The following is a 24,256-nucleotide window of genomic DNA, read 5'->3' on the forward strand; positions in this document are numbered from 1 at the left end:
CTGTTCCGGAGAACCAATTTGGATGCTTAGCAGGTGAGGGCTGCCTGCTTGATTCAGGAAGTTGCAGATTTGGAAGAACAATGGACTTCACTTTTATCCAAGTACTCCTCTCTAGGTGTGGTCGGTTGTGGCTAACACTAAGGTCTGGAATTCCTGCTCAAAGGCTGTGAGGGGTGGTGTGGGGCACAGTCTGAGTATCAAAAATCTTCCTAGGTTCATATTTTAAATGCTTATTGTCCAGCTAGTTATTCTATTTTGAGATATTATACAAATATTAGGGCCTAAGGCCACCCATATTGTAACCAAAGACAAGAACTCCTCTTTTAACAGTTGAGGGATAACTTGGTGTGTGTGATTATCACAATGTCAAACTCCAATTCTCCATTGTTGAATGCCTAGGTCTTCTATGTACTGAGTGCTGTAACTAATGCTCCAATAAACATACAATACTGTCTTTTTATTTGAGGTAGAGGTACCTTTTTTTCTATATTTTGGCCTGTCTTTTTTCCTTTTAATATTATGTGTATATTACTTTATTTATTTACATTTCCAATGTTGTACTCCTTCCTAGTTTCCCCTCCACAAAAACCCATCCTCTCCCCATGCTTTTGTGAGTGTGCCGCCCCACACACTTCCACCTCAGCACCCTACTATTCCTCTAGTTGGGTCATCCAGCCTCCACAAGACCAAGTGTCTCCCTCCCATTGATGCCAGATAAGACAATCCTCTGCTACACATGTAGCTGTAGCCATGGGTCACTCCATGTGTACACTTTGATTGGTGGTTTAGACCCTGGGTACTTTGGAGAGTCTGGTTGGTTTATATTTTGTTCTTCCTATGGGCCTGCAAACCCCTTCAGCTCCTGCAGTCCTTTCCTAATGCCTCAATTGGGGTCTCCATGCTCAGTCCAATGATTGGCTGCATGCATCTGCATCTGTATTGATCAAACTCTGGCATTTTATTTTAATCTAAAACGTCCATAGTAAGTATATGGTATCAATATAAATTTTGGGTTTGTTTTGGTTTTGGTTTGGGTTTGGGTCTTTGAGTTTGGGGTTTGGGGATTTTGTTGCTGTTGTTGTTGCCTTGTTGTTGGTGGTTTTTCTTTTTTTTTTTTTCTGAAATGAATCACGGTATGGATTATCACATGAAGAAAAGGATTATTGTGACTTGTGGTTTGAGGGCTCTCTCTGTGAATGAAGGGCTCTCTCTACACCCCTATATAGAATATAATGGAGATATGAGTGTATGGAAGGAGAGGAGTCCTCACATCATGGAAGAGAAAAAATGTGATTGAGAAAGGACAGGCACATACATCAAAAAACACCTTTGACCCATACCCAAGAGCATATATAGTGCTCCAGCCCTGCTAACCCCACAAAAATGCAGAGAAAGATTGAATCACAGGAATTTGGACGCATGGAGGCTCACAGGTGAGTCCAACACTGTAGCCCCAATACAGAGCCTAACTGGGACCACATGGACCCAGAGGACACAGGACCTCCTGCCCTGCCAAAGACACACTTTACTTCCTTTCCAATCTACCAAAGGGAGCACATCCTGTTCTCCAGAGATCCTCACCACATCATCTACACCCAGAGACAGCTTAACCCCAAGAAGTTCTGACTCGTAAGAAGCTAGACTCGTAAATCAGGCTAGCAAGACCTCTTCCCATAGCCAGGGACATCCTGACCCAAGGAAGCTCAAGAAAAAAAAACATGCTTACAAGAGGGGCAGGCTTCGGTCAAAGACAGTAAGTCCAGTTAACACCAGAGATAACCAAATGGCTGGCGAAAGGCAATCAGAAGAACATAAACAACAGAAACCAAGACTACTTGGCATCATCAGAACCCAGCTCTCCCACCACAGCAAGCCGCATGTATCCCCAACATACCAGAAAAGCAGGACTCTGATTTAAAGTCACATATCATGATAACAATAGATGACTTTAAGAAGGGCATAAATAACTCTATTAAGGAAATACAGAAGAACACAGGTAAACAGGTAGTAACCATTAAAGAGGAAACACATAAATCACTTTAAGAAATACATGAAAACACAATCAAAGAAGCAAAGGAATTGAACAAAACAATCCAAAATCTAAAAATGGAAATAGAAACAATAAAGAAATCACAAAGGGAGACAACACTGGAGAAAGAAAACCTAGGAAAAAATCAGGAGTCAAAGATGCAAGCATCACCAAAAATACAACAGAACAGAGAGAGAATATCAGGTGCAGAAGCTTCTGAATCAAATATTGACATAACAGTCAAAGAAAATGAAAAATGCAAAAGTTCATGACACAAAACGTCCAGGAAATGCAGGACACAATGAGAAGACCAAACCTAAGAATAATAAGTATAGAAGAGAGTGAACATTCCCAACTTAAAGGGTCAGTAAATATCTTCAAAAAAATTATAGAAGAAAACTTCCCTAACCTAAAGAAAGAGTTGTACATAAACATACAAGAACCCTGTAGAACTCCAAATACATTGGCTCAGAAAAGAAATTCCTCCAGTCACATAATAGCAAAAACATGAAATGAATGAAACACAAAGACTATTAAAAGCACTAAGAGAAAAATTTCAAGTAAAATATAAAGGCAGACCTATCAGAATTACACAACACTTCTCAACAGAGACTATGAAAGCTAAAAGATCCTGGGCAAATGTCATACAGACTCTAAAAGAACACAAATGCCAACCGAGACTATTATACCCAGCAAAAATATGAATTTTCATAGATGGAAAAAGCAAAATACTCCATGACAAAACCAAATTTACACAAAATCTTTCCACAAACCCAGCCCTACAAAGAATAGTGGGTGGAAAATACCAACACAATTAGGGAAACTACACCCTAGAAAAAGCAAGAAATAAATCTTCTTTCAAGAAACACAAAAGAAGACAGCCACACAAACAGAATTCCACTTTTGACAATGAAAATAACAGGAAGTAACAATTACTTTGTCTTAATATCTTTTAGCAACAATGGATTCCATTCCCCAATTAGAATACATAGATTAAAAGACTGGATACAAAAAATAGACTCAGCATTTTGCTGTATACAGGAAATCCACCTCAGCCATAACGACAGACACTACCTCAGAGTAAGAGGCTGGAAAACAATTTTTGAAGCAAATAGTACCAAGAAACAAGCTGGAGTAGACATTCATACATCAAATAAAAATTGAAGTTCAACCTACAGTTGTCAAAAAAGATAAGGAAGAACACTTCATACTCATCAAAGGAAAAATCTACTAAGATGAACTCTGAATTCTGAATATCTACACTTCAAATGCAAGGGTACCCACATTCATAAGAGAAACTTTACTAAAGCCTAAAGTACACATTGCACCTCACACATTAATAGAAGGAGACTTCAAAACCCCTACTCTCATCAATGGAAAGATCATGGAAACACAAACTATATTGAGACACAGTGAAACAGAAGTTATAGACCAAATGAATTTCAAAGATACGAATAGAACATTTCAACCTAAAACAAAAGAATGTACCTTCTTCTCAGCACCTCATGGTACCTTCTCCAAAATTAACCATATAAACTGTCACAAAACGGGCCTCAATAGGTCCAAGAAGATTGAAATAATCCCATGTATCCTATCAGATCACCACAGTCCAAGGATGGTGTTCAATAGCAACAAAAACAAGAGAAATGCCACATACACATGGAAGCTGAACAGCAACCTACTCAATGGTAACTTGCTGAAGGAAGAAATAAAGAAATTAAAGACGTTTTAGAATTTAATGAAAATAATCATTCTCCATGATCAAGTAGGCTTTATTCCAGAGATGCAGGGATGGTTCAATATACAGAAATCCATAAATGCAATCCACTTCATAAACAAATTCAAAGAAAAAACCTCATTATCACTTCATTAGATTCTGAGAAATCATCTGACAAAATTTAACATCCTTTCATGTTAAAAGACTCAGAAAGAGCAGGAATTCAAGACCCATACCTAAACATAGTGAAATCAATATACAGCAAACATAAGACTAAATGAAGAGAAACTTGAAGCAATCCCACTAAAACCAGGGACTAGACAAGACTGCCCAATCTCTCCCTGTCTATGCAATACAGTACTTAAGTTCTACCTACAGAAACTAGACAACAAAAAGAGGTCAAAGGGATACAAATTGGAAAGGAAGAAGTCAAAATATTACTATTTTCAGATGACATGATAGTATACTTAAGTGACCCCAAAATCTCCACTAGAGTACTACTACATCTGATAAACAAGTTCAGCAAAGTGACTGAACAGAAAATAACTCAAAAAATCATTAGCCTTCCTCTACTCAAAGGATAAACAGGCTAAGCAAGAAATTAGGTAAATGACTCACAGCTTGCTCCGGCAGCATGGAGCTTAGGTTCCAGTCCTGAGACCTTTGGCGGGAGCCCTCAGATCTCTGCTTTGGGATCCAGAACAGCCTGGGCTGCAATGCCACATCTCCAGGTCCTGCAGGAGGCGGGAGGGGCACCCAGGAGGCCGGCTGGGAGGAGTCAGTGTGCTCTGGTGAGTCCAGCAGGCCCCTGCTGGAGCCTTCAAGTGTCTGCTTCAGGATCTGAACAGTCTGGGCCACAGCACCCTGTCTCCAGGCAGTGCAAGAGGTCAGCTGTGCACCAGAGGACACCTGGGAAGAGGCAGCTTGCACTGGTGAGTCCAGCATTGACAAGACCAACGAACACCACTGAGAACTAGATGCCAAAAGGAAAACGCAGGAACGTCACTAACAGAATTAGTGTTAAGTGATTAAGGCAATATGGCAGCATCTGAACCCAATTCTCCTTTAACAGCATGTCCTGGATACCCCATCACACCAGTAAAACAAGATGTGGATTTAAAATCACTGGTCATGATGCTGGTACAGGAACACATGAAGGACATACTTAAAGAAATTCAGGAGAAAATGGATCAAAAGTTAGAAGCCCTTGCAAGGGAAACACAAAAATCATTGAAAGAAATCCAGGAGAATACAAAAGCCAATAATGAGGAAATACAAAAATCACTTAGAGAAATACAGGAGAACTTTGGTCAACGGGCTGAGGTCATGAAAGAGGAAACACAAAAATATCTTAAAGAATTACAGGAAAGCACAAACAAGCAAGTGAAGGAGCTAAGCAAAATCATCCAGGATCTAAAATCAGAAGTAGAAACAACTAAGAAAACTCAAAGGGAGACAACTTTGAAGATAGAAAACCTTGGGAAGAAATCAGGGGACATAGATGCAAATATCAACAACAGAATACAAGAGATAGAAGAAAGAATCTCAGATGCTGAAGATACCATAGAAACCATGGACTCAACAGTTAAAGAAAATGCAAAAAGCAAAAAGCTTGTAACCCAAAATATCCAGGAAATCCAGGACACAATGAGAAGACCAAACCTAAGGATTATAGGCATAGATGAGAGTGAAGATTTACAACTTAAAGGACCAGCAAATATCTTCAATAAAATTATGGAAGAAAAGTTCCCTAACCTAAATAGAGAGATGCCCATGAATATACAAGACGCCTACAGAACTCCAAACAGACTGGACCAGAACAGAAATGCCTCCCATCACATAATAATCAAAACCCCAAATGTACTAAACAAAGAAAGAATATTAAAGGCAGTAAGAGAAAAAGGCCAAGTAACATATAAAGGAAGACCTATCAGAATCACAACAGACTTTTCACCTGAGACTATGAAAGCTAGAAGATCCTGGGCAGATCTCATGCAAACTCTAAGAGAATACAAATGGCAGCTAAAACTACCATACCCAGCAAAACTCTCGATCACCATAGATGTAGAAACTAAGATATTCCATGACAAAACCAAGTTTACCCAATATCTATCCACAAACCCAGCCCTATAAAGGATAATAGGAGGAAAACACCAATACAAGGAGGGAAACTTCACCCTGGAAAAAGCAAGATAGTAACCTTCTCTCATCAAACCCAAAAGAAGTTAACCAATCAAATTTAAAAAATAACATCAAAAATAATGGGAAGTAACAATCACTATTCCTTAATGTCTCTTAACATCAATGGACTCAATGCCCCAGTAAAAAGACATAGACTATCCAACTGGATATGTAAACAGGACCCTACATTTTGCTGCATACAGGAAACACACCTCAGGGTCAAAGACAAACACTTCCTTAGAGTAAAAGGCTGGAAGACAATTTTACATGCAAATGGTCTCAGGAAACAAGCTGGAGTAGCCATTCTGATATCAGATAAAATTGACTTGGTGTGACTCTAACCAAACAAGTGAAAGGTCTCTATGACAAGAACTTCAGGTCTCTGAAGAAGGAAATCGAAGAAGACCTCAGAAAATGGAAAAATCTGCCATGCTCATGGATCGGCAGGATTAATATAGTTAAAATGGCCACCTTGCCAAAAGCAATCTACAGATTCAATGCAATCCCCATCAAAATCCCAACTCAGTTCTTCAGAGTTAGAAAAAGCAATTCTCAAATTCATCTGGAATAACAAAAAACCCAGGATAGCTAAAACTATTCTCAACAACAAAAGAAATTCTGGGGGATTCAGTATCCCTGACTTCAAGCAATACTACAGAGCAATAGTATTAAAAACTGCATGGTATTGGCACAGTGACAGAAAAGTGGACCAATGGAATAAAATTGAAGATCCAGAAATGAACCTATGGTCACTTGATCTTCGACAAAGGAGCCAAAAACATCCAGTGGAAAAAAGATAGCCTTTTCAACAAATGGTGTTGGTTCAATTGGAGGTCAGCATGCAGAAGAATGCGAATTGATCCATTTTTATCTCCATGTACTAAACTTCACTCCAAGTGGATCAAGGACCTCCATGTAAAACCAGACACACTGAAACTAATAGAAAAGAAACTGGGGAAGACCCTAGAGGACATGGGAATGGGGCAAAAGTTCCTGAACAGGTCCCCAATAGCTTATGCTCTAAGATCAAGAATTGACAAGTGGGACCTCATAAAATTACAAAGCTTCTGTAAGGCAAAGGACACTGTTAAAAGGACAAAACGGCAACCATCAAATCGGGAAAGGATATTCACCAACCGTACATCTGATAGAGGGCTAATATCCAATATATACAAAGAACTCAAGAAGTTGGACCCCAGGGAACGAAATAACACTATTAAAAATGGGGTACAGATCTAAACAAAGAATTTTCACCTGAAGAAATTCGGATGGCCGAGAAGCTCCTTAAGAAGTGCTCAATATCATTAGTTATTAGGGAAATGCAAATCGAAACAACCCTGAGATTTCACCTTACACCAGTCAGAATGGCTAAGGTCAAAAACTCAGGAGACAGCAGGTGTTGGCGAGGATGTGGAGAAAGAGGAACACTCCTCCACTGCTGGTGGGGCTGTAAAATGGTACAACCACTTTGGAAATCAGTCTGGAGGTTGCTCAGAAAACTGGACATGACACTTCTGGAGGACCCTGCTATACCACTCCTGGGCATATACCCAAAGGATATCCCCAGCATGCAATAAAGACACATGCTCCATTATGTTCATAGCAGCCTTATTTATAATAGCCAGAAGCTAGAAAGAACCCAGGTGCCCCTCAAAGGAGGAATGGATACAGAAAATGTGGTATATTTACACAATGGAATACTACTACTCAGCAATTAGAAACAATGAACTCACAAAAAATTTAAGCAAATGGTTTGATTTGGAAAATATCGTCCTAAGTTCGGTAACCCAGTCACAAAAGAATACACATGGAATGTAATCTCTGATAAGTGGATATTAATTAGCCCAGAAGCCCTGAATACCCAAGGCACAAATCAAATAACAAATGACTCCCATGAAGAGGTATGGAGAAGGTCCTGATCCTGGAAAGGATTGATCTAGCATTGGAGGGGAATATAAGGACAGAGTAAAAAAGGAAAGAGGTGATTGGAGAATGGATGGAGAGAAGGTTTATGGGACATATGGGGAGGGGGGATCCGGGAAAGGGGAAATCATTTGGAATTTAAACAAAGAAAATAGAAAATAAAATATTTTTTAAAAAAGAAATTAAGTAAATGACAGCATTCACAATAGTCAAAAACAATATAAAATATCTTGGTGTGACTCTAAGCAAGTGAAAGATCTCTATGACAAGAATTTCAAGTCTCTGAAGAAAGAAATCGAAGACCTCAGAAGATGGAAAGACCTCCCATGCTCATTGATTGGCAAGATTAATAGAGTAAAAATGGCCATCTTGCCTAATGCAATGTACAGATTCAATGCAATCCCCATCAAAATTCCCACTCAACTCTTCACAGAGTTAGAAATAGAAATTCATTTGGAATAACAAAAAAAGCAGGACAGCAAAAACTTTTCTCAACAATAAAAGAACTTCTGGCAGAATCACAATCCCTGACCTCAAGCTGTACTACAGAGCAATCATGATAAAAAAAAAAACTGCATAGGATTGGTAGAGTGACAGGCAGGTAGATCAATGGAATAGAATTGAAGACCCAGAAGTGAACTCACACACCTATGGTCACTTGATCTTTGACAAAGGAGCTAAAACCAAATGGTGAATAAAAGACAGCATTTCCAACAAATGGTGCTGGTTCAACTCGTGGTCTGCATGTAGAAGTGTGAAAATTGATCCATTTTTTCTCCCTATACAAAGCTCAAGTCCAAGTGGATCAAAAACCTCCACATAAAACCAGACACACTGAACGTTATTGAAGAGAAAGTGGGTAAAAGCCTCCAACACATCAGCACAGGGGGAATGTTCCTGAACAGAACATCAATGGTTTACGCTCTGATATCAAGAATTGTCAAATGAGACCCCATAAAATTGCAAAGCTTCTATAAGACAAATGACACTGTCAATAGGGCAAAATGGCAAGCAACAGATTGGAAAAGACATTTACCAATCATACATTAGATAGAGGGTGACTATCCAATACTTACAAAGAACTCAGAAAGCTAAACTCCAGAGAACAAAATATCCCTATTAAAATGGGGAACAGAACTAAACAGAATTCTCAACTGAGATAACTCAGATGGCCAAGAAGCATCTCAAGATATGCTCAGGCATATGCTTTTGTCCTGATTCCCAAATCCAAGTGAGACAAGAAAGTTTCCTTAACAAAAACTGCCAAGAAAGACATGGAACTGAAAAAGAACCTGATAGAAAAGCTTTGGAAATGGGTGGACACCTACAATTACCTCTTCATTTTCTCTGTGGCCAACATGAAGAATAGCAAGCTGAAGGACCTCCAGAATATCTGGAAGCACAGCCAGATGTTCTTTTGCAAAAACAAGGTGATGATGGTGACCTTGGGTCAAAGCCCATCTGAGGAATAAAAAAACAACATACATCATGTCAGCAAGAAGTTGAGAGGTGAAGTTGGGCTCATTGTTACCAACTGCCCAAAGAGGAGGTGAGCGAATGGCTCACAAAGAATACTGAAAGGGATTTTGCTCGCCATAAACAAAGGAACTTTGAATGTGAGCCTGGGTCCAGGGACCCTGAAGCAGTAGGGACATTATGTAGGGCTACAGGTGAGGCAGTTGGGCCTTCCCACTACCCTCATGAAAAGTGTGGTTACCTTGCTGTCTGACTATGAAGTATGCAAAGAGGGAGACATGCTGACCGCAGAGCAGGATTGTGTCCTGAAGCAGTTTGCATATGAGATGGCTGAATTCAAAGTGACCATCAAATATATGTGGGAGGCCCATTCAGGCAGATGGACAATGACCTGCCTGAGAGTGTTCCAGAGTCTGAATGAGAGTCTGAGAAGGAGGATGACAGCTAATTCTAAGAGCCAAGACTAAGGCCTTCCAGCAAGTTCTTCATCTCCACTGGACGCCCCCCAGGATTGCTGTCAACACTCTGGATGGAATAGCTATTTCTTTTACTATGGAGAAAGCCAAGGGAGCTTGCTAGGTAATGACTTTGTTTCTATAAAGATTAAACTTGTGTCTGCAGGTGTTCCCTGTAGATAGCAGGAGAAAAAAGGAAATGTTCAACATCCTTAGTCACCAGGGAAAAGAAAATCAAAACAACACTGAGATTCCACCTCACACCAGTCAGAATAGCTAAGACGAAAAACTCAGGAGATAGCAGATACTGGCAAGTATGTGGAGAAAGAGGAACACTCTTTCATTGCTGGTGGGCTTGAAAGCTAGTACAACCACTCTAAAAATCAGTTTTGAGTTCCTCATAATATTGGACATACTACTATCTAAGGATACAACTATATCACTCCTGGACATACCCAGAAGATGCTCCAACATGTAATAAGGACACATGTTCCACTATGTTCATGGTAGCTGTATTTATAATAGCAGAAGCTTGAAACAACCCAGATATCCTTCAACAGAAAAATGAATGCAGAAAATGTGTTGTATTTACACAATGGAATTCAGCTACTAAAAATGATAAATTCATGAAATACTTAAGGAAATGGATTGAACTAAAAAATGTCATCCTGAATGAGGTAACCCAATCACAAAAGAACTCACATGGTATACATTCACTGATAAGGGAATATTAGCCCAAAAGCTCAGAATACCAATTCACAGACTACATGTAGCTCAAGAAGAAGGAAGACTGAAGTGTGGGTGCTTTAGTTCTTCTGAAATGGGGAACAAAATATTCACAGGAGCAAATATGTAAACAAAGTGTAGAGCAGAGACTGAAGGAAAGACCATCCAGAGACTGTCCCAACTGGGGATTCATCTCATATACAGACACTAAACCCTGACATTATTGTGGATGCTAACAAGTGATGGCTGAAAGGAGCCTGCTATTGTTGTCTTCTGAGAGTCCCTGCCAGAGCCTTGCAAGTACAGTGGCAGATGTTCACAGGCAACCATTGAACTGAGTGTGGGGTCCCCAATGGAGGAGTTAGAAAATGGACTACAGGAGCTGAAGTGGATTGCAACCTCATAGGAAGAACAACAATACCAACCAACCAGAGCTGCCATGGGCTAATCCATCAACCAAAGGGTACACAAGACTCCAGCTGCATATGTAGCAGAGGATTGCTTTGTCCGGCATCAATGGGAGGAGAGGTCCTTGGTCCTATAAAGGCTGTATAGATAGCCCAGTGTAGAGGAATTGAGGATGGGGAGGTGAGAGTGCAGTGGGTAGAGAAAAAGCCTCATAGAGGCAGGGGGACGGAGGATGAAATGGGAGCTTTCTGGGAAGGGGTAAACTGGTAAAGGGGATAACATTTGAAATGTAAATAAAAATGCATCTAATTTGAAAAAAGAAAAAGTGGTTGCAGACCTGCTTGAAGTAGTTTCTTAGAGTGATTGTAATTTTCATTGTTGGGTTACCAGCACTCCAGGCCAATACCAAACACCAAACATGAGTCAGTACCAGTTCTTCATTGTCAGAATACTTGTAGTCCTGTCCAATAGCAAACATCAAACAAATCATCAGCAGAACCATGATCTATCAGAAACAACAATCTTCCACTGAATCAGCACAAGCCAATAGAAGCAGATGGAAGCAGCCAGAATACCAGAACAAAGAAGTTCTTTCTTATGTTTCTCTCTAAGAAGTGACAGAATGAAGACCAGGAAAGACCAGTGATGCATTACAAGCTTAATGATATAGAGTGTCCACCTCTTGTCTTTAAGTTTCTTATTAATATTCTTTCTAAATATAATGTGCCTTCTCAAGTGTCTGTTTTCAGGAAACTAACATATGCCCTTTTACAAGACAGCTTCCATACAAACATTATATGACACAACTGAACTTCTAAAGAAACCAAAAACTTCCATTTCAGGGTCTTTTTCCCTCCCTTTCAACAGCAGCAGTCCATGAAACTTTCTGATAATTTAACCACATAACACAAAGCAAGTCTCAACAAATAAAACTGAGGTAATAGCCTGAATCCTACTTGAAAACCATGAGTTAAAGATCGATGGATATCATCAACAGTAGAAACAGCAAGTTTATGGAAACTGAATTACTCCTTACAGAATGAAAAGTGGGTCAAGAAAAAAAAAAAAAGAAAAAGAAAAACTTTTATAATCAAATGAGAATGAAAACACACCATGCCCAAACTTATAGAACACAATGTAGGCAGTTCTCAAAAGCAAGTTCATACCACTAAATGCCTGCATTAAAAAAATAATCAGAACAATCTCATATTTAACATAACAACAAACATGAACACTCCAAAAAATAAGAATGAGTAATAAACCTAAAATGTAGATGTCAAGTAATAATAAAATTCCTGACAGAAATCAATAAAATAGAAACCAACAAGCAACAAGGAGAGAAAGAACAATACTAATAATCACTGAAAAAGAGTTGGTCCTACAAGAAAATCTACATGATTAACATTTTTCCAAATTTAACAAAAGACTGAGAAAGTGTAATGAGCCACCCTTTGTTCTTCTCTGTTACAAGATGGAGCTGGCCACATGCTGCTCCCTGGTAGTAAATCACTGGAACACATGCGCAGTGTGCTGCATTCCTTATCTCACTTACATGCTAATGAAGAACTCACTGAGTTCACCTATGAGAATATGGCTGGTTATCTCCCTGGGCAAATGAGGCTAGCTAGGGTACTTAAGGTGAGGCTGGGAGAGAGCCCGGGGCCGCCAATAGAAGAATTAAGTTCAAGTCAAGGTTTCCCGAATAAAACCATTATAAGGAAGAAACTCCTTGTGTCGCTAATCTTTGCTGGCGAAGGTGGACGTGACATAATTGGTGGCCCGTACTGTTTGGAGTCTTCAGAACCTTTAATGGTCGGGGTTCAGCGCACTGGTGAGTACCCAGGAGTTGGGGGTTAATTAAATTAAAAGTTTCCGGAATAAGGGAGGTACAGTCTCCCCGTATTAAGAGGTTAAGAAGTTCCCGGTATTTGGGACGAGTTAAAAAAATTCCCAGAATAAGGGAGGTACAGTCTCGGTATTAAGAGGCTAAGAAGTTCCCGGTGTTTGGGACGAGTTAAAAATTCCCAGAATAAGGGAGGTACAGCTATTGGTATTAAGAGCTATGAAGTTCCCGGTATTTGGGACAAGTCTTATATTATATAATAAAACATTAATCGGTAATACAGGCCACGGGTCTCCCGTCTGTAGGATAAACGGACAGAGGAGAAGGTGGCTAGTTAGCTCCGCCCTGCAAATTAAACAGAGCGGGGGAGAGTTCGCGCACTGTGGAACAAAAGAAAAGAGGATTTGCATAGTAATCAGCTAAGAGCACTCTCAGTGGTTAAGAACCGTGGGAATTTTAAGTAAGAAGTTCTCACGCCTGTTTTTAAAGCAACAGGCACCTTATTACTCTGCCTGGTTAATTAAGAGCAGTTTAGATTCTGCCTCTAATTACGCAGTAGCAGTAATAATAAAAATTTATTTAGGATGGGGACTTCCCAGTCTCATCCAATTTTTCTGGCTCTGCAAGAGCTGTTGCTTTCTAAAAATTTAAAACTTAAGAAATCCACCCTGGAGAGATTCCTGAATGAATGTGATACTCCTTGGTTTGCAGTCTCAGGGAACCTTAAGGTACCTTCTTGGGACAAGTTAGGCAAAGACTTAGATTTTTCCTGGGAACAGGGCACCCTGAAACCGGGGGTAAAGCCCGTTTGGAAATTGGTGAGGAGCTGTCTAGAAGATCATAGATGTTACAAGGCCCTTGAAAACGGCAGAAATGCTTTGGAAATGATAAAGGAAGAAAGGTCCGAAAAAGCTGAAAGTGAAAAAGGAGATAGGAGAGGGTCGTTATATCCTAGCCTCAGGGACTTAGAACAAACAGAATCCAACGATTCCCACAGTGAAGACGAAATTCAGGCCCTTGTTAGCAAGTTAGAAGAGGCGGTACTAAAGAGAAAAAAGAAATTCAAAGACAAAGGGCACATTCCTGCCAAGGTGGCAGAGTGCCACCCCCCATCCCAGCCCCACCTCCTTACCAAGAAGGCATTTCCTTAGCTCACCCTTCCCCCACCCCCCCTCCTGCACCTTCTGGGCGTTCCTTCTGCCCAGAAGTCTGGGGGCGGGTCTGAGCTGAGCTCTCTCTGGCTTATCCGGTGCTTCAGGAGCTGAATGGCCAGAGGACTTATGAAGCCCTAGATTTTAAATTCATAAAAACTCTAGCTGAGTCAGTCAGAAACTATGGGACCTCTGCTGCCTTCACGGTAGCTCAGGTTGAATCGCTTGCAAGGCAGTGCTTAACTCCCGGAGATTGGAGCTCACTCGTTGGCGCCTGCCTTACCCCAGGACAGTATCTGGAGTGGAGAGCTTTTCTCATAGAGTTTGCCACGGAACAGGAAGCAGCTAATATAGCTGCAGGCAACCCGCAGTGGGACAGAGACATGCTTATGGGGCACGGGAGACATGCCAATCAGCAGATTCACTATCCAGTCCCGGTATATGAACAGATTAATAATATCTCTATAAGGGCTTGGAAGTCCCTCCCTAAGAAGGGAGAGGGAACTGGTAACATTACCAAGATTATACAAGGACTGATGGAGCCTTTTTCTGATTTTGTTGCCAGACTTTTAGAAACTGCCACTAGAATTTTTGGCAACGTGGACATGGCAGGACCCATGCTGAAACAGCTCATACTGGAACAGTGTACAGATGAGTGCAGAACGGCTATAGCTCCCTATAAAAATAAAGGAATAGAGGAATGGATGAAAGTGTGTAGGGACCTGGGGGGACCACTGACTAATGCAGGTCTCGCTGCAGCCATGGTACAGCTAACACAGGGCAAGAGGTCACGGCCAGGCACATGTTTTAAATGTGGTAAGATGGGGCACCTTAGATGCCAGTGCCCTGAAAGAGAAAATCGGGCTACTGCTGATAGTCCTTCGTACCCTAGACAGCCAGGGCTGTGTCCAAAATGCAAAAGGGGGAACCACTGGGCTAACGAATGTCGCTCAGTTAAAAATGCCCAAGGACAGCCAATTAACCATGGCTATGGAGGCACTCAGCCAAAAAACGGCCAGCGGGGGCCCCCGCCCACAGGGCCCGCAAATATATGGGGCAGTGGAGGAGCAGAATGTGAGCCAGATTCAAGAACAATGGCCATCCATCCCTCACTCATCCGAGAGACCGTGGAGAGCCACTAAGGGCTCCGCAAAGTGGGACCTTTCCTCCACCTCCAGGCTTGTATTAACCCCTCAAATGGGGGTCCAGCTAATAGATACTGATTTTAAGGGACCCCTTGCTTCTGATACTGTGGGTCTGCTTATTGGGAGATCCTCTACAACCCTTAAAGGAATCAGGATCCACCCAGGAATTATAGACCCTGACTATACAGGAGTAGTCAAAGTTATGGCTGAGTCACCAAAAGGGATCACTGTCATTTCTCCTGGAGATAGGATAGCTCAGTTAATAGTCCTTCCCAGTCTACATCGAGCATCTAGTGCCCATCCTATACAACGGGGGACCCAAGGATTTGGATCCTCAGGCAATTCCCTGGCATACTTAGCGTTGGATCTTGACCAACGACCTGTTATGGAGTTCAAGGTAGAAGGAAAAAGATTACAAGGCCTGTTAGATACTGGAGCTGACAAAAGTATCATTGCAAAGAAGGACTGGCCATCAAGTTGGCCACTCCAAACTTCCTCCAAGACCTTACAAGGCCTGGGTTATGCTAAGACTCCAGATATCAGTGCAAGGCAGTTAAGCTGGCAAGACCAGGAAGGACATTCAGGGACAATGCAACCTTATGTGTTAGAACTACCCATTTCCCTTTGGGGAAGGAACTTGTTGAAGGACATGGGCTATAGGTTAACAAATGATTATTCTGATGTGTCACAACACCTTATGAAGCAGATGGGGTATGTTCCTGGAAAAGGGCTGGGGAAGTATTTACAAGGCAACCCCAGTCCTATTATAGACCAGCCAAAATCTGTTAGGTCTGGGTTTTTCCTAGGGGCCACTGAGGAAGGCATACCCATCACCTGGAAGACGGAGGAGCCGGTGTGGGTTCCTCAGTGGCCTCTTTCCTCTGAAAAACTTAAAGCTGTGAATGCCCTCGTGGATGAGCAGTTGGCCCTTAAACATATACAGCCATCAGTTTCTCCCTGGAATACTCCAATATTTGTTATCAAAAAGAAAACAGGAAAATGGAGATTATTGCACGACCTCCGGGCTATTAATCAGCAAATGCAAATTATGGGCCCTGTGCAGCGTGGGCTCCCATTATTATCATCTTTGCCCAGTACATGGCCTGTGATAGTGATTGATATCAAGGACTGTTTTTTCTCGATTCCCCTCTGTTCAAAGGACAGGGAGAGATTTGCTTTTACAATCCCGTCTTGTAACCATGAAGAGTCTGATGAGAGATTCGAATGGAAAGTTCTACCACAGGGTATGGCAAATAGCCCCACTATGTGTCAGAAATTTGTGAGTAAGGTTATTGCCCCATTTAGGGAAAAGTATCCAAAGCTTAGGTGTGTCCTTGACATAGATGATATTTTATTGACTAGCAAAGAAGAGAAGACCTTGGATCAGGCGTATTATGATTTGGTAAAACTATTAGGAGATAAGGGGCTGATGGTAGCCCCTGAAAAGGTTCAGAAAGGCAGTTTGGTCTCCTACTTAGGGGCAAAAATAAGTCCTTTGACAATTGTACCTCAAAAAATAGAGTTGAGAAAAGATAATCTTAAGACCCTTAATGATTTCCAGAAATTGCTAGGAGACATAAATTGGATTAGAATGTATCTTAAGATCCTTAATTATGAATTGAAACCACTGTTCAGCGTCTTGGCGGGTGATTCGGCCTTGGATTCACATCGAGTATTAACGCAGGAGGCTAGAGTAGCCCTCAAGAGAGTAGAAAAAGGGTTGCAGGACGCAGTGTTGCTTCGCTGCAAAGAAGGAGAGGAAATTGCTTTATGCATTTTGTCTACCTTTTTGCAGCCTACAGGCCTGCTATAGCAGGAAGGTCACCTGTTGTGGGTGCATCCTAGAGCCTCACCAGCAAAATCTATTGATCATTATCCTACTGCAGTTGCTAAATTGGCCCTTCTAGGGATACAACAATTTTTTGGGAGAAATCCTGCATCACTGATCGTTCCCTACACTGCCTCTCAGGTGCAGGTTTTGTGTGGGACGATTGATGACTGGGCCATATTGCGCTGCTGTTTTGATGGATTAATAGATAATCATTATCCCAGACATCCTTTGCTTTCATTTTTTAAGGAACATCCTGTAGTGTTTCCTAAAGTAACTGCACAAGCACCCTTGCCGGGTGCCCCCAATATATTCACAGACGGATCTAAAACAGGCTGTGGAGTTTATATGATCGAGCACAATGAACCTGTTTTGTGCCAATATCAGCCTGGATCCCCACAGGTGGTTGAGTTACAAATTGTGTTAGAAGTTTTCAAAAAAATGTTCCTTTCCATTTAATTTGCTTTCGGATTCATCTTATGTGGTGAATGCTGTTAGGATATTAGAAGTAGCTGGCTCCATAAAACCTACTAGTACGGTAAGTCATCTTATGAAGGAATTACAGAAAATTATCTGGTCCAGGGATTCAAAATTTTTTTATACAACATATTAGAGCCCATTCTGGTCTGCCAGGCCCACTGAGTAAGGGCAATGACCTTGTTGATCGATGCACCAGAATGGAATACCCCTTCCTGGCCTCATCCCTGGAAGCTGCACGAAAATTTCATCAACAATTTCATGTTTCAGCTAGGACATTACAACAAAAATTCCATCTTTCCCGTGCAGATGCACAACAGATCGTGCTGGAGTGTCAACAATGTATAGTTTTTCACCATCCTCCGGGTCTAGGAGTTAATCCAAAGGGCCTATCGCCCCTAAAATTATGACAGATGGATGTGACTCATATATCTGAGTTTGGAACCTTAAAGTATGTTCATGTTTCTGTGGATACTTGCTCTGGCATTATTCATGCTACTGCCATGAGTGGAGAGAAGGCTCGCAATGTGATTGGACATTGCCTTGAAGCATGGGCTGCCTGGGGGCAGCCTTGCCAGTTAAAAACAGACAACGGTCCAGCTTATACTGCTCAGTCATTCCAGCCTTTCTGCAAACAAATGAATGTACAGTTAAATCATGGCCTTTCCTATAATCCCCAAGGTCAGGGCATTGTAGAGCATGCCCACTGCACCTTGAAGGAATGTTTAATAAAACAAAAAGAATGAATAGGGAATGGAAGAACTCCAAAGGAACGACTCTCATTAGCTCTTTTCACTTTAAATTTTTTAAATCTGGACTCACAAAATCAGTCTGCAGCTGAGCGACATTTGCTTCACTGCCCTCAATCGACAGAAATGGTAAAATGGAAAGATGTATTGTCCAATCTGTGGGTTGGCCCAGATCCCGTCATAACGAGATCTAGGGGAGCTGTTTGTGTTTTCCCACAGGACCGGAACGATCCCATTTGGGTGCCAGAACGACTGACGCGAAAAGTGATACTTCAAAAGAGCAGAGAAGATGCTGAGATTCCAGTACTCAGGGATGCTGATCCTGATACTTTGTCTCCCCCTAGTGTTGACAGAGAAGCTCACACTTTGGGCCATAGAAAAAGCCTGGCCCATACCACTCCCTGTTCATTATAACTCCACCCTGCTGCCTACATTGTTTTCCACTTCTTGTGACAATGGTCTCCCATGTATTAAGCCAACGGGAGAACCTGCGTCTTTGTATACAGCCTCAAATTATTCGCTCTTAGGAACCTTATGTTTTATGGTTAAAAATAGCTCTTTGCCATGCATATGGATGGGCAATGGCACCTTGGGCCACTAGATAGATCCTCTCAAGGATTATCAAGCATCCCCAGGCATCTTGGCAGCGGCACTCTCAGAAATTAGTCAAGGAGCTCTTAAAGGAGATGGAGGCAGACGCAGTTCTTCTAATATTAACATAACTACCCATTTATTTCTACATAATAGCCTTATACCAGGAGAACCGGGAATTGTTTACACTCAGCAGTTCTTCCCTCAAAAGAAACTACTGCCGAATTGCATGCCTTTTGTGAATTTCCCTCCACAGACGACACAATGCCAATCACCTTCCTCTAGAGATAGGTCAATTATCCCAGGATTTAGTTTCTCTCCACCTGTAGGACAATATAGGTTTACTTGGAATCATACGGGAGCACAGAATACATGGCCATGGTATGATTGGATCTTGGCTAATTATCAAAATGCCTTTACCTCACTAACTCCTCTTGCTCGCCTTAAGGGAGAAGAATTTTTCCTTTACAATATATCTGCTGTTAAAAGAAGGGCAGTCAGACTTCTTAATATATCCATAAACTCACTTTTGCAAAACGTGAGTTATTCCCCTGCCCCGGTTTGCCTCAAACCACCCTTTTTCTTCCTTATTAGTACCAACGTGTCTAGTGATCACCTAGATTGTAACAGTACCCACACACAATGCTATCTATCAGATTGTTGGGACGGCGGCAACGATACTGCCTTGGTAGTTCATCTACCCATGTTTGTGCCCATTCCAGTTATAGAAGACCCAGACACTTTTCCTGTAGGACAATTGTTCCATGTTAAGAGAGATTTTGGTATTACTGCTGCCATTATTACAGCCATTACTATATCTGCAACAGCCGCTGCTACTGCTGCAGTTGCCATGGCGTCTCAAGTGCAGACTGCGGAGGTAGTGAATAGTATAGTTGAGCAGTCTGCACGAGCCTTACAGACCCAAAATCAATATAATTCCCATTTAGAAGCTGGTATACGACTTTTGAATCAGAGAGTAGATATTCTACAAGAAGAAATTGATGCACTTGTAACAATGGTGCAGGTATCTTGCGTTAAACATACCCCAGGATTATGTATTACTCCCCTTCAGGTAAATATGACAGCTCTAAAAGAAAGTCAGTATAATATCAGTGAATTCCTTAGAGGAAATTGGTCTCTTGAGGGAGAATCATTAACCAAACAGCTTGTATTTCAGATAGCTTCGCTTAATGCCACAAGACTGAAGCCAATCACCATGGAGGACCTGACCTCGTGGATCTCCAGTGCCTTTTCTTGGATCAAAGAGTGGGCTGGGTTGTTAGCTATAGCCGCCCTTATGTGCCTAGCAGCCTTCATCTGCCTTTGGTGCTTCTGCCGTATTAGACAAGATCATGCAGCTCATAGAGCCATAGTTTATCAGGCTCTTGCAGCTTTGGATGCTCAGGAAGACGTCTCTGTGTGGCTGGCCTCTCTAAAATCTTAGAAGCCTTCGCTCCAGGGTACACTGAGCATATAGTACTGTACGTACTATACTGTCTGGAATCCAATGACATCCAAGGATGGGCAACTTCTCGGCACTTAGATCAACCTAAGACATGGGGCCCGGTGGGCAATAGGGTAACCCTTTGACGGGTCAGACTAAGTGTGGCAGAGATGACCCAAGTCAGGGGTCATTGGTCAGCAGGATGGCAGTGACCCGATTAGCCCTGACATGGGATGGCTTCTATTAAAACAAAAAAGGGTGATATGTAGTGAGCCACCCTTTGTTCTTCTCTGTTACAAGATGGAGCTGGCCGCATGCTGCTCCCTGGTAGTAAATCACTGGAACACATGCGCAGTGTGCTGCATTCCTTATCTCACTTACATGCTAATGAAGAACTCACTGAGTTCACCTATGAGAATACGGCTGGTTATCTCCCTGGGCAAATGAGGCTAGCTAGGGTACTTAAGGTGATGCTGGCACAGAGCCCGGGGCCGCCAATAGAAGTATTAAGTTCAAGTCAAGGTGTCCCGAATAAAACCATTATAAGGAAGAAACTCCTTGTGTCGCGTAATCTTTGCTGGCGAAGGTGGACGTGACAAGAAAGAATTTCCAAATTAATAAAATTAAAGATACAAAGAGAGAAATTGCAACAGACACCAAGGAAATCCAGAGGATGACAGCAACATATCTTAAAACTGTATTCTGCTGAGCCTGGTGTCACACACATTTAATTGTACAACTCAGGAGGCAGAGTCAGGAACATCTCTACAAGTTCAAGGCCTGTTATTTTGTTGTTGATTTTTTCCAAATGTTTCCTTTTTGCCCTTGATATTTGCAGTCCAACTATTGGTTTGTTGGATGGTTGTACTGAGAATTTTGTTTTCTTTTAAAAAAGCAGAAATATTATGGGAATATGTATTCAGTTTAATCCCAGTGTAGGATATGAGACTGCTTCAGATTGTCTACAATGGCTGTCTATGATATTTGCCTCATGTTCTAACAGGGTAAAATTCCTACCAGAATAATATAGTTACTGCAATTGAAGATGTGTGGAATTCTGGGGACTTTCCAGAGCCTATGTAAAATACTAGGGCCCAGGAAAGCATTGTTGTTGTTCTTGATATGCTATCAGCTATTGATGGTTGTTGGTTGCGGGTTACTTATTGTTGGTTGTTAGTGGTTGTGCTTTGTTAACTAGTCCTGGGTAAAAAAATACAAAAAGTAGAAGAAAGAAATATTCTGTAGGCAAAGGTCAAATTTGCCCCAGGGAACTCAACACTTCTAATCAGCAGGAAGTAGTCTAACAATAATAACCCCCCTTTCCTCTCTATCATTTTTTCTCTCATATCTACTGTTAGGGGGATAAAAGGTTTAAAAAATGTGGGAAAGGGTAAAAGAAATAAGAATCACAAAATAAGAAAAGCAAGCTTCAGTTAAGAAGAATCTGGGTTTGGAGTTTTTGCTGGGCAGCAGTGGCCCACGCCTTTAATCCCAGCACTTGGGAGGCAGAGTGGATTTCTGAGTTCGAGGCCAGCTTGGTCTACAGAGTGAGTTCCAGGACAGCCAGAGCTACACAGAGTAACTCTGTCTGGAAAAACCAAAAAAAAAAAAAAAAAAAAAAAGAATCTGTGGTTTTTTCTTCTTGTCAGCCTTCTTTCAACAGAGATGTCTGCATCACTAAGATAGCTAATTCATAGAGTGGATATGATCTGAGATTCCTCTTCTTACTGGTATTTAGAGCTATAAATTCCATCCCAGGTATTCTGTTTGTTGCCCACAATTTGATGGCCACTGTGCCTTTGTCAAGAAATTGGGAACAAATTCCCCCTGTCCTGGTTCTCAAAGCTTGATAGAACAATTAGAAGGCCCTGTCATAGTATTGGCATGGCTCTCCTGAGTCCCACAAGAAATGATGCATCTGGACCTCCTGCCACTTGTGGTAATTGGACAATCTCTGGTGGGGAGCTGCTTAGGATCTTTGGAGTCTCACACTGAAGAAGAAAAGCAATGAGCAGGTGACAATCCCTGAAAAGAAACCACAGATTATCACTGTCTGGAATACAGCTCAATGAATTTTCACAAAAGCAGAATGGCATTCTGTGTAATCTCATGCAGAAAAGTGTTGATGCTCTAAAGCCAATTGCTCCTGGTAATTACTATTTTTTATCACTGTATATTTATGTCTACCAACACTTTGTTTTATTGCTTTGATCCAGCATGTGAGTCTATTACACAAACTTCATTCAGTTTTCATTTACTCTTCTTCCATATCTTCTCATATTAGTACCATTTATTATTTTTTTAATTTTCTATATTATTTGTTTACATTCCAAATGGTTTCCCCTTTCCTGGTTCCCCCTCTCCATAAGTCCCATAAGCCCTATTCCCTCTGCCCATTCCCCCAAAGCCCCCTCCCATTTCTCTGTCCTGGTACTCCCCTACAAGGCTGCATCAAGCCTTTCCAGGACCAAGGCCTCTCCTTCCTTCTTCTTGGGAGTCATTTGATATGTTAATTGTGTCTTGAGTATTCAGAGCTTCTGGGCTAATTAATATCCACTTATCAGTGACTGTATTCCATGTGTATTCTTTTCTCACTTAGGATGATATTTTCCAGTTCCAACCATTTGCCTAAAATTTCATGAATTCATTGTTTTTAATTGCTTAATAGTATTCCATTGTGTAAATATACCACATTTTCATCAAGCTCAGGGCTAAAATCAATCAAGTAGAAACAAAGAGAACCATACAAAGAATCAACAAAACCAGAAGCTGGTTGTTTGAGAAAATCAACAAGATAGATAAACCCTTAGCCAGCCTAATCAGAGGGCACAGAGACAGCATCCAAATGAACAAAATTGGAAATGAAAAGGTAAATATAACAACAGAAAATGAGGAAATTCAAAAAATCATCAGATCCTACTACAAAAACCTATACTCAACACAATTGGGGAATCTGGAGGAAATGGACAATTTCCTAGACAGATGCCAAATGCCAAAATTAAATCAGGATCAAATATATCATCTAAACAGTCCCATAATCCCTAAAGAAATAGAAGTGGTCATTGAAAGTCTTCCAACCAAAAAAAAAAAAATCACAGGACCAGATGGTTTTAGTGCAGAATTCTATCAGATCTTCAAAGAAGACCCAACACCAATACTCTTGAAAGTATTTCACAAAATAGAAACAGAAGGAATACTACCCAACTCATTCTATGAAGTCACAAGTACAATTTATTATTAATGATGATTCACTGTATACAGATGCTTCACTCCTTTGTCATTCACTTACCTATACAGAAAGTTGTGTACACTTCTAGATGGGGCAACAAGAATCAGTTTTGAAGTTCTTCCTTTATAATGCTTCTGGGGTGCTAAGGATTGGTCCCAGAGCTTTACACACGCTAGGTAAGTGCTCTGCAAATGAGCTTCAGTACAATGCTTTTGAAAAGTTGTGTGAGGAGAGATTTTTAAATTAATTTTATGCAGTTCTTTTAGTGCTTAAAATTATCTTTATTATTTAATTTTATGAATTCTAAATATCTTGGCTACTGTGCTTTATGATAAGCCTCTGTCTTGTACTTTTAGAGATTTTTACTTGACCTTATAAGTACCTGAGTATTGTTTATTATCCTGCTCACAGTATCTAATAACCCCTGCTGATCCTTCTCAGCAGAAGTTGGGACCATGATTATTGTATATTCCAGAGGACATATTCTGGTATCTTATTGTGTTCGTTTTTATTTTCATTTTAATGGATATCATTAATATTTTCCTATCCATGTTTTATATCTATATATCTTTTTAAAAATATTTTATTAGATATTTTCTTTTTTTAAACATGTTGATTGTGTTGTGGCTCAGTCATAGGATTTCTGCAAAGCACACTCAAGATCCTATGCACTAGCAACAGAATGTGGAAACATTAAATTTGTAGAGTTATGGTTGTCCCTGGAAACAGAAAGTGAGCTATAGAATGAGCCACCCCACTTGCTTTGAAAGATTACTTAATACAGACAGTTATGAATTCTGTGAAGATACCTTGATGGTTTCTTTTTTATTGAAAACAGAAATAAAAACACTTTATGATAAAATGAAGGATTGACATGGAAACTA

General features: G+C 40.9%; 1 pseudogene; it reads left to right on the forward strand.

The window, feature by feature from the left end:
* The first annotated feature begins 9,073 nt into the window (after positions 1 to 9,073).
* On the forward strand, positions 9,074 to 9,774 carry LOC127668532 (mRNA turnover protein 4 homolog; annotated as a pseudogene).
* The last annotated feature ends 14,482 nt before the right edge of the window (positions 9,775 to 24,256 follow it).

Source organism: Apodemus sylvaticus, chromosome 1, assembly GCF_947179515.1.
Source record: "Apodemus sylvaticus chromosome 1, mApoSyl1.1, whole genome shotgun sequence".
NCBI classification, from domain to species: domain Eukaryota; kingdom Metazoa; phylum Chordata; class Mammalia; order Rodentia; family Muridae; genus Apodemus; species Apodemus sylvaticus.